The following is an 18,988-nucleotide window of genomic DNA, read 5'->3' as shown; positions in this document are numbered from 1 at the left end:
GAGCCTTCTTGGGATTTTCTCTCCCTCTCTCTCTCTGTCCCTCTCCTGCTCTCTCTCTCTCTCTCTCTCTCAAAATAAATAAATAAATAAATTTAAATGAAATATGTTACACATTTATTTCCTTATTTATTCATTTTCTTTTTTGTGAAGGAAAATCTTAAGAGCATAGCTTGAAGAGTCTATATATATACATAAAGAGAATACACACACACACACACACACACACACACACACACACACCCTTGTAACCATCAATCACTTAGATCTAGATAGCAAACGTTTCTAGCACCGGAAAGACCCCCTTCATGACATAGTCCTGGTCTATGTCCATCCTACCCCCTACCACCTCGAGGTAACTATTATTCTGATCTCTATCACCACAGATTAAGCTTGCTTGTTAGTGAACTCTGTATACATAGAACCATGCAGTAATACACTTTTGTATCTGGCTTCTTTTGTTCAACATTTTGTCTGTGAGATCCATCCATGTTGCTGTTTGTAGCAGTAACTCGCTATTTTTCATTGCTATAGAGTACTCCCTTGTACGCTGATACCACAGTTCATTCAAACATTCTCTTGATAGCTATCTGGGTTGTTTTAGTTTTTGGCCATTGTGAATAAAGCTCCATGAACATTCTTGTACCTGTTATGCTCTGCACATTAAGAGCAGCGTAACCTGTGTGCCCGGGTGGCTCAGTGGTTAAGCATCTGACTTTGGCTCAGGTCATGATCTCGTGGTTTGTGAGTTCAAGCCCTGCATTGGGCTCTGTGCTGACAGCTCAGAGCCTGGAGCCTGCTTTGGATTCTGTGTCTCCCTCTCTCTCTACCCCTCCCACCCTCTAAAAAACAAATAAACATTAAAGTCTATTTGTTTTAAAAAAAAAAGAGAGCGGTGTAACCTTGGGCAAGTGCGATATTATGATTTGTAAGAAATGTTTGGTCTTTGTCATGGTTTCTAGCTCACAGCTCCCCAAATGCTTGGCCAATGCTTGGACTTTCCTGAGTAGTGAGAGCAACGGGAGCATCGTCATAATATTTAGTCTCTTGTCCTCAGTTCCCGAAATGGCTTCAGAGCCATAAATGTGACATGAGTGTCTTGTTATTTGTAACAAGCCTCTTTCCACCACACCTGAGTTTGTGTTAATGCGGTAACGTTTCGAAATCTTCTAAGGATGGGGGCTGGTTGCCAGGGGAGCCAACCTTGAATAGAAAGTCGGAACTTTCGGTCCCGGCCCCTGATTTCCCAGGTGGGGAGAAGGGCTGGAAGTTGAATCAATCATCAATGGCCAATGATTTAAGCAATCATGCCTACATAATGGAGCCTCCATAAAAACCCCAAAAAGGAGGGATTCGTAGAACTTCCACATGCACCATGCCTGGCCCCAAGCTCCACGAGGACAGAAGTTCCTTTGTTCCTCTGCATCTCTACATTTGCCTGTGAATTCATATCCTTTAATATTCTTGTAGTAAAGCAGTAATCAAGAGATTTAAACAGGTTTCCTGAGTTCTGTGAGCCACTCTAGCAAATCAATCAAACCCAAAGGAGGGGGCTGTGGGAACCTTTAGTCTATAGCCAACTGGCCAAAAACATAGGTAACGACCTTGGCTTGTGATTAGTATCTGAAGTGGGGGGTTAGGAGGTGGGGAGGTCTTGTGGGAATGAGCCTTTAACCTGTGGGGTCTGATGCTGCCTCCAGTTAAATAGTGTCAGAATCGAGTTGAATTGTAGAATACCCAACTGGTGTTGTGGAGAACTGCTTGGTGGTATGGGGAACCCCCACCCCAACCCCGCTGCCACCACTTTACCCATACATTGGATGGTGGGTGCAGAAACTTTTAGCAAGGTACCTATCTTCTCTGAGCCCCAATTTCCTCATCTCTAAAATGAGAGAGAGGGAAGATGTCAACTGTTGACTGTCCTGTTAGGTGATCACGAGGTGATCATGAGGTAACACATGCAAAGTGACCAACAGAGCATCTGGTACACAGTAGGTGCTTAATAAGTGCCATTTCCTCTATCTATAATTTGTTGGGAGCTGGGAAAGGAGGTTGCAGTATATAATTTCCAGCCGGAATTCTGAGGTCAGAAAGCTATCTCAATAGCAACCATCACCCACAACAAAATAATCCTAACAACACTGGTGACTGCTTACTGAGCACTCGTGTGGCCAGTGCTGTGCTATAGATTTTACTGTCATTTCTGCCATCATCCATAACTGCTCCCTGAGACTCAGTTGTCTGTGGCTTTTCATTCTTCCTAGAGCATCATCAGGAATGATTTTCATTTTACAACTGGGGAAACTGAGTCACCGAATAATTGAAAGGATTTGCTGCAAATCATTCATTCATTTGGCCTGAGAGTAAAGAGAAGTCTCTTTTACTTCTGTACCTTCTTGTACTCAGCAGAGGATCTGACTCAGGGTGGAAGCTCCTATTTGTGGAATAAATAGAAAATGAAGACTCTCCTGTGCTCAAGCCTTCCTTCTGGGTAGCCTTTACCAGGGAATTATGACTGCCACTCTCTGCACATGATTTTCCCCCTAGAGAGGCCTCTCTTGCTGTAAACTGTCATGCAACAAGCAATGAGGAGCTTTACAGCCACTTCTGAAAGTGAACTGGGTCACCTCATTTGCTCTTGCCTCAAATATGGGAGAATCCAACATCCTGGGCTGATAGCAAACTCCCAGGGATTGTCACATTTGGCCTCTGGCCTGGGATAGGTCCTAACCAGGTCAATGGCCTGCCTGACCTCTAAAGCCCTTTAAAAAGGGGCTGCCTTCTCTAATGCTGGGGGAGGAAGCCAAGGAGACGTTAGGCTGGGGGTGTAGTGGGGACCGTGCTGGATACCTGACTCCAGTGTGGCTTTCTCCGTGGCCTGAGTGGCTTCTGGTGGCCTCTCTGGACCCTGCTTTTCTTGTCTAGGACAGGTCTGGGTGAATACACACACTGCGTTGTGTGCTTTGGAAGAGAGGCAGGGGTAGCTGTGCTCCATTCCAGAGACTTGGGTAAGCCAGTGTATGTGTGTGTGTTGGGCGGGGGGGTAGTGGAGGTCACCACGGCTCTGCTCAGAGCCTTGGGCCTTAGAGGCCCCACAAGGCTTTCTTTCCCTCCTGCAGCTATTAGGAGGAGGGGCTACTGATTGCGAGGCTGTGGGCTGCTAATGAGCCCACTGAGGACCTCAGAGACAGCTCTGATGGTGCTAAAGGGCTTCCCTGAGTTTCCTTAAAAGCCCTGGTGGCAGTGAAGCCTCCATTAGCCGGAGGATTAATCACCAGACAGGTCTCGGTCACCCCCTTTCAAGGTGCCCCCAGCTGCTCCCAGCTGGACCTGCTGGCCCTGCTGTGCTCTTCACGTTTAAAGATGCCCTCACCCATGACCTGCTCTATCTGGTCTCAGATGAGGCAGCAGAGTAGGGAAATGGGAGCGTGCGGGCCTGGGCCTGGGGGACATCAGGGGACAGTGGAATAGGGGATGGAGACCTGCAAAATAGGGGCCGGGGCCTCTAGGGAGTGATCACAGAGGTTTTGACAGACCCCTAAGGGAATGCAAATGATATGCAAAATATGCAAACCATTAGTGGTTAGCTGTGGGTCAACAGCTCAGGTCGTTTGAGTAATAAGTTGACAGCTCTGTGCTCTAAGCCTCTGATTAGGCCCAGGGGAGGGTCAGGCAATGTGGCCTGTGTAGGCCCAGACCAGGACTTCTGACCCCTCAGCTTGCCAGCCCTTCTAGCACCCTCCCAGGCCACCTGCCCTGGGAAGTGAGAGCTTCAGGCAGCCAGAGGCTCAGAGAAACCCCTGTTCAAGTTGCAAAATGCCTCACCCTCTCCAGAGCCCAGGGCAGTGCTTAGTCCTGAGGAGGCCAGGCCAGGCTCCAATTCCCATCTCCCCCTCTCCCCTTGGGGAATTCCCCTCATCCCCCTGCTTTACCCTGCCCTTTCCTCTCCAGCCTCTCAGTCCCTGTCTCTTTCCTGTGCCTGGTCTCTGGATATCCCCATCTCCTGCCTGCCTCTCCACCTATTATTCTAGTGACCTTTCCTCAGTGCTCTTGGTGGAAAATTTACCAACTTCAATGCCCTTGTGACTCAGCCACCTAATTTGCACCTGGTTCTTATCTTCTGGGTACAGAGAGCCCAGCCAGCCCGGGGGGTGGTGGTTGGAGAGGGAATAGGACCTGCTCCGTCATCTCACTTCATTGAGAAAGCCCACAGCTGCCAGTCACACCTGCCTCTGAGGGCAGCATGGTGGTGGTGGGGGGTGGGGTGGAGGGGCAAGAGGGCACCTTGTCCATCTCCCTGCCTCCCACCAAGCCATGCTGGATGTGCAGACAGACCTTTCCATGCTGGTAGGACCCAGGAAGGTTGCACACCTTTCTGAACACCCCGGCCTGCACCCTGACACCCATTTGAGGGGGAAAATTCTTCCTGGAGTCTTTGCCATGGCATGGGAAGAGAAGAGAATTAGTCAATATTTGCCAAGTCCGGGCAGTATGCCTGGTGGTGCCTAGCTATCATAAGATGAAGTATGTGTGGGGGAGGGGCAGCAGGCAGGATACCTTCAGAGAGGCCACCTTCTCAATGTTCCCTCCTCAATGTGCCCTGCCAGCAAGGGAGGGTCTACAGGCCTGGCAGGCCTGTGAAGGGGGGCTCCTCCTTCTTTGGGAAGGTGAGAGGCCCTGAAGCAGGGCAGGGAGAGGCTACTGGCCCCACTTTCATCCCAGGAGACCAGGCCCCAGGGTCTGACCCTCTGTTGTGGTGGATGTGGATAGCAAAAGGCAGGCAGTTGTGAGTGGAGGCCAGCAGCATCTCCCAGCAGCTCCTACACCTGCTCCCTCTGGTGCAGACTCCAAGGAGGGTGAGCTGAGGTTGGTGTGCAGACTCCAAGGAGGGTGAGCTGAGGTTGGTGTTGTCCTGCATGGGAACTCTAGGAGCCAGACATGTTGTGGGGGGTGGCGGTGACGGTGTTTGTTCCTCATCTGACCTTATCTGCTCCCAGTTTCTTTCATCACTCTCCCTTCCCATCCTAGAAACAGAGGCCCAGGAGGGGAAGAGGAAGCACCTGGAAGGTCTGGGCCTCTGAGCCTTGAGGACAGCTGGGGCTTCCTGCATGGAGTTCCCTCATCTGCAAAATGGGAATTGTTCTGCCTGCCTCTCAGGTGGTGGCAATAACCAGATGAGAATGTTTTTTACGGGCCCTGGGGACTTTATGCAGCTATGCAAAGCTAAGGTCTTGAGTGCATAGTGTCTCTCAAAGATTGCTTTGCATTCTGAGCACTCTGTGACACACGGTCTTCCTGCTGGCCGCTCCCCTTCCCCCCACAACCTCTGGGATGGAGACCCCCATTTCCCAGTCGTTTCCTTCCCTCCCAGTCCAACCCCCCACTCAGCAGTGTCCTTTGTGACATTGCTAGAATGGCTGAAGATCAGACCCCCACCTCCCAGAGGCCTCTCCAGGGTGTGAGCAGCATCAGCTTTCCAGCAACCCCCACTGCGGTGGCCCAGACACCGCTGGCTTCCCTGACCTTCAGGCAGTGCCCGGACCCTCTTTCATCTCTTCTATCCGCTTCCCCCCACCTCCAGCCTCCACCCTCCCTGCTTGCTGTCAGGCTATAAGGCTGGCTAGCTCTGCAGGCCCGAGGGGGGATCAGGTGCGTAGAAGTGGCTGCCCGGCTCCTCCCTGGGGCTGAGGAGGAATGAGCAAACTTTCCCTTCTCTGACTCGGCAACGTGAGCCCCCATCTCTCAAACTGGAGCAGAGGAATGTATAGCTGAGAAGGGGCCTGCAGAACTTGTCTGGATTCTGGGAATCCTGAGGCCCAGGATGCTTCGCTGGGCTGGGCCTGAGGCTGGAAGGGGTGGAAAAGAAGAACAAATAGATAGAGCCTGGATTAGGATGCTCACTCAGCTCAGCATCAAATTTACGGGCACCAAAAAAAACCTCAGCAGTTGGCACCTGGGTGGCTCAATCAGGTAAGCGTCTGACTTTGGCTTAGGTCATGATCTCATGGTTCTTGGGTTTGAGCCCCGAGTCAGGCTCTGTGCTGACGGTTCGGATTCTGTGTCTCCTTCTCTCTCTGCCCTTCCCCTGTTTGTGCTCTCTCTCTCTCTCAAAACTAAATAAACATTTTAAAAAATGTAAAAAAAAACCAGTAGTAAAGAGAAATATTTTCATGCAATATCTAAAAAAATCTAAATTAATGCAAAACAAAATCCATGATTGTCATAGGAAGAAAAATGCTGCCCCCCTCCACTCCCACTCCACCCACCAAGGTCTGTGTCCTTATCCAGAATGCGTGAATGTGTTAAGTTATATGGGAAAGGGGAATTAGGGTTGTGGGGGAATTACTATTGTTAATCAGCTGGCCTTAAGTTCGTGAGATGAGCCTGGGCTGTCCAGGTGCGACCATTGTCATCACAAGCGTCCTTAAAAGTGGAAGAAAATGTAATCACAGGAGCAGAGTCAGAGTGATATGATGTGATGCATTGTGATATGATGAAGATCCCACTGGCTTTGAAGACGGGATGGGGCTACGAGCCACAGAATATAGGTAGCCTGTAAAAGCTGGAAAAAGCAAGAATATAGATTTTCCCCCTGAGGCTCCAGAAGTAAATAAAGTCCTGCTGACACCTGGGTTTTAGCTCAGTGAGATTGATGTCAGACTCTGTCCAAAGGAAATGTAAAATAAATTTGTATTGTCTTGAGCCACCAAGTTTGCAGTGATTTGATACAACAGCAATAGGAACCTAATATAATAATGAGCCAAATATTAACATTTTAAATAAAAACAGGGTCAGGAGTCTCCAGGCTCCTGGAGGGGGTATACAGATACACATATTAAGATCTTGAACGTCTGAAATGTCTTTATTCTACCCTCCCTTTGTTGATAGTATTGCTGGGTATGCAATTCTAGACAGAAAGCCATGTCCCTTAGCATTTAAAATGCATTGATTCATTATTTTCTAGCTTCTGCTGTGGTTGAAAAATCTGAGTCCATTATGATTCCTTTCCCTTTCCAGGTGACTTTTGTTTTTTTAATCTCTAGAAGTTTGTAGGATTTCTTTTTTTATCACTAGTGTTTTGAAATTTTATAATGATGTGGCTTTATAGAAGTCCTTTCCTGTTCATGTGTTCTGGATGATCTCAAGCATGTCTCTTAGTACTGGGAAAGAAATTTTCTTATATTACTTCTTTGCTTATTTCTTCCCTCTATATTCTCTGTTTGTTTTTTTTTTTTTCTTCTTCTTCCATTTCTGTTACTCCTACAAGACATATGTTGGATCTTCTCAACTGATCTTTGAATTTTCTTATTTTTTCTCTTCCATTTTCCCACTTTTTGTCTTTTTATTGTACTTTGTGGGAGATTTCCATAAATTTATTTCTACACTTTTTAAAAAAAATTTAAATACTTTTATTTATTTATTTTTGAGACAGAGAGAGACAGAACATGAGCAGGAGAGGGGCAGAGAGAGAGAGAGGGAGACACAGAATCTGAAGCAGGCTCCAGGCTCTGAGCTGTTAGCACAGAGCCTGACGAAGGGCTTGAACTCACAGACTGTGAGATCGTGACCTGAGCTGAAGTTGGACGCTTAGCTGACTGAGCCACCCAGGTGCCCCTATTTCTATACTTTTATACTGAAGTTAAGTAGCTGTCCTTTTATTTTTATTTTTACTTTTTTTTAAATGTCGGTGACTGACCCAATTTTTTTTTAATGTTTATTTATTTTTGAGAGAGAGACAGAGAGTGCAAGCACGGGGGGGACAGAGAGAGACAGAGACACAGAACCTGGAGCAAGCTTCAGGCTCTGAACTGTCAGCACAGAGTCCAATGTGGGGCTTGAACCCACTAGCCACAAGATCATGACCTAAGCTGAGGTCGGATGCTCAACCGACCGAGTCACCCAGGTACCCCAAGTAGCTATCCTTTTAAATTATTTTTCATTTTTAAGAACACTTTTTTTCAGAATGATTCCTTTTATAGTATTTTGTTCTTATTACATGGATACAACATATTCTCATCTCTGTGGAAATAAGTTTTATATTGCTTTTTATTTTGTAAGTTCTCATCAGCTTCCTGCATGGTTTCCATTTTGTCAGATTTCCTTTCTTTTCTGCTTTTCTGTTTGGTCTTCATCTTTTAAACTGAAGACTCTGCACACATGTGATGATCCCTGCTATCTGTTCATACTTAAAAGCGGGTTACTAGGAAATCATCTGACAGCTCTATGGGAAGGCTGTCTTTCCCACCCAGTGGGCCTCATGGGTAGGTGATCAGGTGGGGACTTAGCTGCTTCATTGGCAGATGCCCAATGTCAGCACATATAGACTTTTCTCTTAAGATAGTCAGTTTCTCCAGGGAGAGGTTCTCCAATCTCCTCCAGGGAGTATAAACCTGACTGCCAGCATGCTTAGAACTGAGTAGGGAAAGAGAGCTGGAGTCCCGCTGTTCGGAGAACAGACTGTCACTTATCATCTCTTCCAGTAAAATACCTGCAGTGAGTTGTTTGGCTCCCTAAAAGGTGCCCAAGTTGTAATTCCTTGAACCTGCCAATGAGAACATATTTGGAAAGAGGATCTCTGTGGATGTAATTAAGCTAAGGATCTTGAGATGAGGTCATCCTGGAGTATCAAGGTGGGCTCTACATCCAATGACAGGTGTCCTGTAAGTGACATACAGAGAACAGACACACAGAGAAGAGGAGACTTCCATGTGAGGATAGAAGAGGAGTTTGGAGTTATGTGGTCACAAGCTAAGGAACCCCCAGAGCCACTGGAAGTTAGAAGGGGCAAGGAAGGATTCTGCCCTTGAGCTTTTGCAGGGAGCACAGCTCTGCTGACATCTTGACATAATTCAGACCTCTAGAACTGTGAAAGAATACATTTCTATTATTTTCAGCCATGAAAATAATTTTTGATTGTGTGTTATGACAGCCCTAGGAAACTTGTATAGCACCTTACTTCTAGCTGGCCTGTTATTCGTGAGACTGGAGGTCCTTTGGTTCAACCCCTCCTGGGAATAAACATCCAGGCTTCTGCTGGGGTGGGGACAGGGTAACTGAGGTCTGAGAGGAGGCCAGAGCATCTAACTGCTCTTACTAAAGACTTTTATTGAGAGAGAGAGAGAGAGAGAGAGAGAGAGAGAGAGAGAGAGAGAGAGAGAGATTCCCAAGCAGGCTCCATGCTCAGCATGGAGCCCAAATCCAGGCTCCATCCCACAACCATGAGATCATGACCTGAGCCGACATCAAGAGTCAGACGCTTCACCCTTCACCGACTGAGCCACCCAGGTGCCCCCCACTAGAGACTTTTTATTTTTATTTTTTTTTTTATGTTTATTTATGTTTGAAAGAGAGAGAGAGAGCGTGCCTGAGCGGGGGAGGGACAGAGAGAGAGGGAAACAGAGGATCAGAAGTGGGCTCCACCCTGACAGCAGAGAGCCCTTATAGGGGGCTCAAACTCACGAATTGTGAGGTCATGGCCTGAGCCGAAGTCAAATGGCCAATCAGCTGAACCACCCAGGCACCCCTCTTTATTCTCTTTTTGTGATTTTGTTTTTTGCCTTTAAAAAGATAAATGTGCATATTCAATTACATTGTTTAACCAGAAGATTCATATTCTTCATTTTAATTATTGGGGTTTGACTGCTATAAGGAAGGCCACACACTCTCTACTTTGCCACAGACCTCTCCACTCCCTGCAGTTCTATATCTGGTCTAATTTGCACATTTGTGTTTCCCACCTGCCTTGCCCCTGTAGGCATCTACATTTGTTATCACTGGTTCAAGTGCCTCCAGAGAACCACAGTGAAGGAGGGGGATGGGTATTTGGCAAGACAACTTCTAATTCTCCCCACTTTAAAGATCCTAAACCTGAGCTGGAGACATAGAAAAAATTATAGGTAGAAGATCGGGGTAGGAGGGGCGCCTGGGTGGCTCAGTCAGTTAAGTGTCTGACTTCAGCTCAGGTCACGATCTCGCGGTCCGTGAGTTCGAGCCCCGCGTCGGGCTCTGGGCTGATGGCTCAGAGCCTGGAGCCTGCTTCCGATTCTGTGCCTCCCTCTCTCTCTGCCCCTCCCCCGTTCATGCTCTGTCTCTCTCTGTCTCAAAAATAAAGAAACGTTTAAAAAAAAAAATTAAAAAAAAAAAAAGATGGGGGTAGGAGAGGAGGAACTTAAGGATGGCTCACCTTGGCTTGGTTGAATATCTAATTCCTGGTGTGTATAACCTACTGGTTCCTGTTTTTCTAGCCCCCTGCCTCAGTTTCCCCATTTGGCTAATAGGCACAATCATCTATGCCCAGTGGAGTGAGGTTGGCATGGTGAGATAAGACATAAAAAGCCTCAACAGAAGGAAAACTGAGAACTTTGCTATTTTTCACATCTATCTGTAATAAGTTATCTTGATTGGCATTGAATTGATTACTCAGATACATCTGCTCTCCCCATTGGAATTAACCACCTGGGCCACCTTGGCCCGGAATGTTGTTTGTTGGAAGGAGAGATCTTGATTTTAAGAGTCAATGGTTTGGGAATCCTACAAACTGGTGCTTCTCAGCTGGGAGACCCAAACACCATACCCTGGGTTCCTCAGCAGTCCCCAAGTCAATGCTGGAGGGTGTCGGCTAGGAAGACACAACAAGCAGTAAGAGCGATTCTGGGAGGACTAGAGATGCGATGGTGGTTGAGGCCAAGGTCTGAGCTCAGGGCTCTGTGGTGAGTTTTGGAGGGAGATACTGAGCAGGTGTTGTTGGGGGGTGGGGAGGGGAGAGGGAGAGGGAACTAGTTCTCCAATAAGGGCCGACCAAGCAGTGGTGAAGTGTTTAACATCTCCTCTTTCTCCCATCCCTCTCCTCCTCCCCTAAAGCCCCCAGGGTCCCAGCCATACCTTCACACAGTGTAGGAGTTCTGATCAGTGGGGGTTGTTGTTTGGATTGAGTTGAATGGCTGTACCTCAACAATCTCTGTCCTTCCAGGAGAACGGAATCCGGGGAAACAGCGTTCAGTATTTCAGGCCATTAACTGCTCTCTCCAGATCAGCCGGGGGCAGCCACCGTCACCACCCACCAGGACCATGATACCGGTTCTGGACAAGGGGAGCCTGGAGCCAAGAGGGAAAAGGGGAAAAGCAGAATCTGACAGTCCTAAGCCCTGCCACCTCCTCTTCCTCTTTTCCCCTCTCCCCTCTCTCTTGCCTCTCCCTCGCCATGCCCCAGGAAGCACCAGACACAATCAGCAACTTTCATTTTTTTTAAAAAGAAAAGGCACTTTAGGGCTTTTACGGAGGAGGCTGTGGCCCATTAAGACACAAATTAAATCTTTGTGGGAATAACCAGAGTGCAAATTCCCAGTGTGAGGACCGCCCCTCCCCGCTACAGCTGCCCCCAGCCTCAGGCTTCCACAGTCCTGAGCCCCACCTCCCTCCCTGCAGGATTTAAAGTGCGTCTCAGGGGTTGAAGGAAAACTAATCAGTCTTGGCATTGAGTAGGTCTTAGGGCAGGGCTAGAAAGGGGTAGGAGGAGAGAGAAAGGAGCAGGTGAGAGAGTGGAGGGGTAGGGGGAAGGGCAGAGGAAAGGAAGGGGCCAGCCAGACACTCTGACACTCTATGTGTTGTTTTATTTGGCCCTCTCACCAAGTGTAGGAAGGAACTATTGTTATCCCCATTTCACAGATAGGAAAAAAATGAGCCTCTGAGAAGTAGCGTGACCAAGGTCATGCTGCTAATGCCAGCTGGGATTTGAATCTCCTTTTAGAGAGTTGCAGAGGAGAAAAGGGGGAGAGAGGGGCGCCTGGATGGCTCAGTCGGTTAAGCGTCCGACTTCGGCTCAGGTCATGATCTCGCGGTTTGTGAGTTTGAGCCCCACTTTGGGTTCTGTGCTGCCAGCTCAGAGCCTGGAACCTGCTTTGGAGTCTGTGTCTCCCCCTCTCTCTGCCCCTCCCTGGTGCGTGCTCTGTCTCTCTCTCAAAAATAAATAAACATCTTAAAAAAAATTTTTTTTTGGTTTTTTTTTGGTTTTTTTTTTTTTTGGTATTTTTAATGCCTGAAACAAAACAGATTTAAAACCGCAGCTTCTGGGGGCGCCTGGGTGGCTCAGTTGGTTGAGCGTCCGACTTCGGCCCAGGTCATGATCTCGCGGTCCGTGGGTTCAAGCCCCACATCGGGCTCTGTGCTGACAGCTCGGAGCCCAGAGCCTGTTTCGGATCCTGTGTCTCCCTCTCTCTCAGACCCTCCCCTGTTCATGCTCTGTCTCTCTCTGTCTCAAAAATAAAAATGAGCATTAAAATCAGCTGAAGAGCTTTAAAAAAAAAAAAAAAAACCGCAGCTTCTGGAAGAACCATTTGTTCTTGCTGGTCTTGTGCCTCTCCTCAAAGTTGACCTTGGCCTCTCATCAGACCTTGCATTTAAGAGCAGGGTCTCTGAAGACATCCTTGTTGACAACAGTTTTGTCCAAGGGGATATCCCCAGAGTACCTTGTGGGCATGAAGTGATTGTAGTTATAAACTTTCACAAAAGACTTGATCTTTGACCTCTTGGCGATTTTCTTCTTGCCCATGGCAGCTGTCACTTTGCGGGGATAGAGGTCAATTCCAGCCACCAGAGCATGGCTGTAGGGACAGTCTGAGGTGCCATCATCGATGTTCTTCCCGATGGCCGCCTAGCGTCCCGAGTAGTGTCCGGCCAGGACCAGCACCACCTTCCCGGGTTTCATGAATTTGCCCATCTCGACACCAGCTACTCGACCCTACGGCAGAAAGGAAGAAAGCCCACTCTTAAAACTTTTTTAAAAGAGAAAATGGGGAGAGAGCTACATGCACGCTGTTCCCCTTCCTTCATTCCCCCCTTCCCGGCCCCCTTTCCAGCATTTCTCTGTAGTCTGAGCATTTCTCAGGAGCCAGGAAGTCCATCTAATTGCACCTTCCTGTGAATGGTCACTCTTGAGGGTACCACAGAGAAGGTGTGCTTTATTTGGTCCAGGGCACTAGAGCACATATGGTACCCATGGGTGGGTGGGTGTTGGGTGAGGGACCATCAGCCAGTCTACACAATTAACCTGTTGGGAGCTATGCCAGGCTGAGGGGTTTGGTCATTGGAGTTGGACAAAGTGGGACAGGCAGAGACTGAAAAGACCTTGGGCCAGGCAGTCTCCACGGTGGGGGGGGGGGGGTTGGGAGCCAGTGGGGAAGAAGATGGGGAGTGGGGCTTTCCAAGAGGCTCTGGGCGCCCCTCACCTCCCTCGTACTTGGTGCTGCTGGCCTGTCACTCATTCACTCAACAAATGTTTATTTAGCACCTGCCGTGCAGCTGGCGGGGGGCTAAGTGCTTCAGTTAGGAAGCAATATGAAGGAGAATAATGCTGTACTTCATCTTTCTAAGAAACACATTTCCCCCCACAATTTTAGCATTTCTGAAATCAGGATATGTCTTTCAAACAGTGAATTTTGGTTATTTTCAGCAGTGTTTTATTTTTCTTAGAGGTACATGAAGTCATGGTGCATCCAAACCATGACAGCTTAGATTTGATGAAATTTGGCAACAGCTATGCTTACAGTACTTCCTGCATGCCGAGCACTGTCCTAACTGCTCTGTGTGTGTTAGCACATTAGGTCTTCCCATCCGTCGCTGAGGTAGGAATGCTTGCTGTTCCCACTTTAGAGATGGGAAAACTGAGGCACAGACAGGTGCATTCTCATTTCCCCTTCAAGGAGGGGGCAGCACAGAGGCTGCCTGATAAACACCAATGCCAGGCTTGCTACCACGGCGGAGCTGTGGCAACAAAGAAAACCCCAGAAGGGGAGAGCCCACTGCCCCAGAAGTGGGGAGCCCCGCCCTGGAAATCTCACACCCAGAGCTGGCTGTGAGGGTCCTCCCAGGCCCTCCCATTTAGCTAAAGAGTGATGCCCCCCAGTTCGCTTCTTCCTGCCCCCACTCCCCATCCACCTCTCCTCTGTGTGTGGTTATAGGGGTTAATCACGGAGGCAGCTGTCATTCCTATCAGCCCCACGACTCTCAGCTCAGTCCTGGCCACAGGGAAGGGGATGACGGGATAGGGGGTAGAGGTGCAGAGCTGGGCACGAAGTGCCTCATTATCCCTGGCCCCTCCCTGGGGTAGACACAGCACATTTTTTTCGGCTTGAGTCTCTCCTTTTCCTAATCTGTCTCAGGCTAGGAAGGCCCCTGCTGATAGGGAAGGTTTACAGCAGGGAGGAGAAAGGAAGAGAAGTTACCAGAAATCCTGTCCCCATTGCCACCTCCTTTACCAACCACACTCCAAAGCTGGCCAAAGCCACACTGGAAGGCAGAGGGCCCAGAAACCTCCCCCCAAACCTGTGACCCCAGGCAAATCTGTGTGCCTCTCTAGGCCTCAGTTTCACTATTTGGACAATGGGGTTAATTCTCCACAGGAGACCCTGGATGGGAGGGGGGATGGTGCCCAAGAAATGCGATGCTCCAGGCCTTTGTTTCCCTTGCGTCCTCTGTCTCCTGACTATGTCCCGACCCCATTCATTCCTACCCATTCCCTGACCCAACTCTGCCAAGTACTGGGAAATGAAGACCTCACCTGCCAAGAGGGGCTGGGAGGGGCCCTGCAGGCTCTGCCAGCAGCCCTGAGCTGTCAGGCTGGCTGCTTTCTCTTGCTGGTGCTGGCAGTAATTAATTAATCCATCCAGAAGCCCAAGGCAGTCGTCGGCAGCATCTCGCAGATAGAGACTGCAGCAACTCCAGCTGGGTTACCGGCTGGGGGGGTCCTACCAACGGCGGCCACATGGACCTTGGCTCCTGCAGTCTGAGAGGGGCTGGGAGGGGGGTGGTGGTCATCTTCCCAAGCCCTGTGTGTCTCATGTTTGTTCACTCATTCAACAAACACTGTTAAATACCCGCTCTGTGTCTTGGGTCTGAAAGCAGAGCCTGAGCCAGGGATTCAGACATACATGGTTCATTAAGGGGTGCTTGCTTTTCAGGAACTCCTTGTAGAGGAGGGAACTGTCTTAGCTTGAGCTGGTATAACAGAGCACAGAATATATTACAGAATACCACAAGATTGGGTGACTTAAACAGCAGACATTTATTTCTCACACTTTTGGAGGCTGAGAAGTCCAAGATCAAGGTGCTGACAGATTTGGTTTCTGATTAGACCCATCTTCTTGGCTTGCAGACGTCTGCCTTCTCACTGTGTATTGACATGGCCTTTCTTCTGTGCATGCTCGTGGAAAGAAAGAGAGAGAGGAAGGTCTCTCTTCCTCTTCTTGTAAAGGCACCAATCCTGTAATGAAAGTCCCAACCCCATGAACTAATCTAAACCTAATTACCTCCCCAAAATTCCACTTCCAAGTACCATCACATTGGGGATTAGGGCTTCAACATAAGAATTATGTGGGGGCGTGGGGGGTGGGGGTGGGGAATGGGGAGGGAAACACAAATATTTAGTCTATAGCAGGAGTTGAGCATGGATGTGGTCTCTGCTAACACCTAACATTAGTCTGATCTTCAGGAGGCTTTGGAGCAAAAACCACACCACAAAGTTGTCCCCCCCCTTTGAGAGGAGGGCCAGCCCTTTTTACCTCCTCATCAGTCAGTCACTAGCTGTGGACTATAGTGGGTGGGTGACCTCGAGGACAAGGTGCTTCTCATTTGCAGTGGGTGATACTCCAGCGAAGGGGCAGCTGGGGGCCCTTCGCAGCCAACGTCCTCAGCAGTTGAGAGATGATATGCCTGCTTTGGTGTAGGGGACCTGGGCAAGGAATCAGCAGGTTCTACCACACCAGTGTTCTTACCACCGGACCAACAGTATCAGCATCATGGGAAACGAACATTGTCAAGCCTGATTCTAGAGACCGTAAATCAGAAACGCTGGGGATGGGCCCAGCGAGCTCTGTTTTCATCAGCCTCCTAGTAATTCTGGTGATGGCTTACTTTGGAGAACACTGACCTGCAGGGTACACAGTGAGCAGTGCAGTCACCATCCGATTATCGAGTCCAGTGTGGCCAGACCAGCAGGGCACACGTGGGTCTGTTTGTGGGTTTGTGGGCCCAGATCTGTGGCTGGCAGCTCAGCAGGTTTGACCAGAGTCTCTTGGCAGTGGTGCTACTCCCCCCCATAGACCTTTGTCTTCAGAGTCCTCCATAACAGAGGATTTCCCCACCCCCTCATTACACCCAAGGAACAGTACCCTTCCTGCCTCATCCTGCCATGGCACCACTATAAGGGAAGAACGTTCATAGTCAACCAGCATGTACTGAGTCTTTTCTGGGCTCACTGTCATAAGCTATTTTATTTGATACCTTTCTATAGCACCCTGTGTTGTAGATAGTAGCATCCCTGTTTTACAGCTGAGAAAACCAGGGTTCAGAATAACTTGTTAATAAGAGAATGAGAACTTGGACTTTTCAGTTTCGAGCTTGGCGTGTATTCTGCTGTAATCAACTTTGGCAGAAGTCAGAATACGGGTTGCCTTGGGTGGGGGATATGGTGGGATAGAGTACTCGGGGGTCTTCTGTGGCTCTGAAGGGCCTTATCTTGATTTGGGACATCCACGTATGCCTAGGTAAAAATTCCCTGAGCCTTACATCTAAGATTTATGCAGTTTATTGTTTGTAAACCATACCTCATTTTATCTTATTTAAAGTTCATTTATTTTGAGAGAGAGTGAGGAAGGGAGGGGCAGAAAGAGAGAGACCAAATCCCAAGCAGGCTCCATACTGTCAGGGCAGTGCCCACCACAGGGCTTGAACCTACGGGGCTCAGATCATGACCTGAGCTGAAATCAAGAGTCAGGTGCTTAACCGACTGAGCTATCCAGGCGCCTCTGTACCTCATTTTAAATAATGCAAAAATAAAAGCCCTAAACAGACACAAAAAAACCGAAATACTATATGACTTCATTTATGTGAGGTATCAGGTGTGGTCAAACTCCTAGCAACCGAGAGCAAATGGTGATTGGCAGGGATAGGGGGGAGTTGATGGTTAATGGGCACTGAGTTTCAGTTTTGCAAGATGAGGTTCTGGAGGTCATTTGCACAATAATGTGAATATAGTTAACACTACTAAACTGTACACTTAAAAAAGGTTAAGATGGCAAATTTTATATTACATTTGCCTTATCACAAAAGGAAGATTAAAAAATTAATCTCTCAAAATTTTGCTTTGAGATGTTCCACGGATTGAAAAGGCACTGTGGGATCAATGCTTGCCCTTCGAAAGTGCTAACCGGCGATTGGCCTCCTGAATGAACTGGCTAGAACTTTGGACGCTTGAGGTCAGAGAAGGCAAGCCTTCCCATCTCGTTCTTGAACTCTCTCCTACAACATCCTTGCTAGGTGGTTTCCAGCCCACACCTAAACACCTTCTGGTTTCAAGGCGCTCACTCCATCCACACTCAAGACCAAAGCAGTAATGCTAAATAATGATGGAAACTCTCTAGTTGAATGAAGCCCATCCCCTGCCCTTTGGTTTCTATTCCAAACCTTAGGGCTGTAGAGAATGAATGACATCTTGCACAGGACTGCCCTATAGGGTTTCATTTTGTTTCCTGTTTTGTTTTTGACTCTGTTTATTCACACTTGTCTTCTTCTCCATTAGCCACATGCTTCCAATGTCAGGCATACAGGGCACACACGTATGGACTCTGGCCTTCTGACTCTGCCCCGTTATGTTACATTGCTGAATGGATGGAAGGAATACTCTTGAATGTCACCCCTGCACCAGGACAGCTAGCAATAGCACAGCTATGACGTGGAAGTGACTGAGAATCAAATAAACATGTCCACTACACCCAACCCAAACTTAACCTAGTTTCCCCTGGGCTGGATCCCATAAATGCCCACAGCCACTAGGATACCATATAACATGGAGGAAAATGTGAGGAGGGGAAGCCAAAGTGGAAAGAGAAGGGGATTTTAACAGGTTAGGATTAAAATATCTATGTTTGCAGATTTTACAAAGCTATATGATCATGCGAACATTTTGTCAACTCCCCTCTGAGAATCTTGGAAGGGGCCTATTTAAGTGAGGGGCCCTGAAGCAGCAGCCGTATCAGCTCCATGGTGAATCCATCTGTGTCCATGGGTTATGATTTCCCAGAGTGCAGGGCAGCCTGGCAGGTTTTTGAGGACCCTGACCATTCTCCCCTCTTCCCCCTCTTCCCAGGCTTCTATTTTGCTGGTTAAATACGGCCAGTGTCTTCTATGGTTCCTCAAAGACAGGTCCCAGGTTCTTATCCGAGCTGGTGTCAGTTTGTCTACATCTCTTTTTTTTTTTTTTTTTTAATGTTTTATTTATTTTTGAGACAGGGAGAGACAGAGCATGAACAGGGGAGGGTCAGAGAGAGGGAGACACAGAATCTGAAACAGGCTCCAGGCTCTGAGCTGTCAGCACAGAGCCCGATGCGGGGCTCGAACTCACGGACCTCGAGATCATGACCTGAGCCAAAGTCGGCCGCTTAACCGACTGAGCCACCCAGGCGCCCCTGTCTACATCTCTTTAAAAGGATCCAGAACTGACTGACAGGCTGTTCATATCACCTGCCAGAGTAGGACACCTAGGTCTGCACGTACACTGTTTCCCCTACAAGGCCTGGGGGCCAGGCACGGTTCCATCCTCCAGTGGAGGATTAACTTAGCAACTATTTCTGAGTGCTTTGTCTGTGCCGGGCTCTGGGGTGGGCCCCGGGATCCAGAGGAGGGCCCCTGTTCTAGGGGTGTTTACACCCTCAACTTAAAAAGTTAGCTTTTAGCCCCAGTCACAGGGCCTTCCGCAGATCCTTGACTCAATTTCATCTTTTTTTTTTTTTTTTGACTCAATTTCATCTTATTAGATTTGCTTCACTTGGCCATTCTGCCAAAATCATTTTGGATCTTGCTTCTGTCATGCCCTGTCCCCTCTCTCCCTCCCGGCTTCGTGTCGTCTGTGAATGTGATAAGCCTGTCTGTTATGTCTTCATTGCAGTCTGGGATAACAGTGTTTGACTTCCCAGGACAAGGACAGAGCCCAGAGGCATTA

The 18,988-nt window shown here is 48.4% G+C and overlaps 1 pseudogene; it reads right to left on the bottom strand.

Moving 5' to 3' along the window:
* Nucleotides 1–4,615: 4,615 nt before the first annotated feature.
* Nucleotides 4,616–12,786, bottom strand: LOC102965611 (annotated as a pseudogene).
* Between the last annotated feature and the right edge of the window lie 6,202 nt (nucleotides 12,787–18,988).

This window comes from Panthera tigris, chromosome B2, assembly GCF_018350195.1.
Source record: "Panthera tigris isolate Pti1 chromosome B2, P.tigris_Pti1_mat1.1, whole genome shotgun sequence".
Lineage (NCBI taxonomy): Eukaryota > Metazoa > Chordata > Mammalia > Carnivora > Felidae > Panthera > Panthera tigris.
This window is presented reverse-complemented; position numbering and strand designations above follow the sequence as displayed.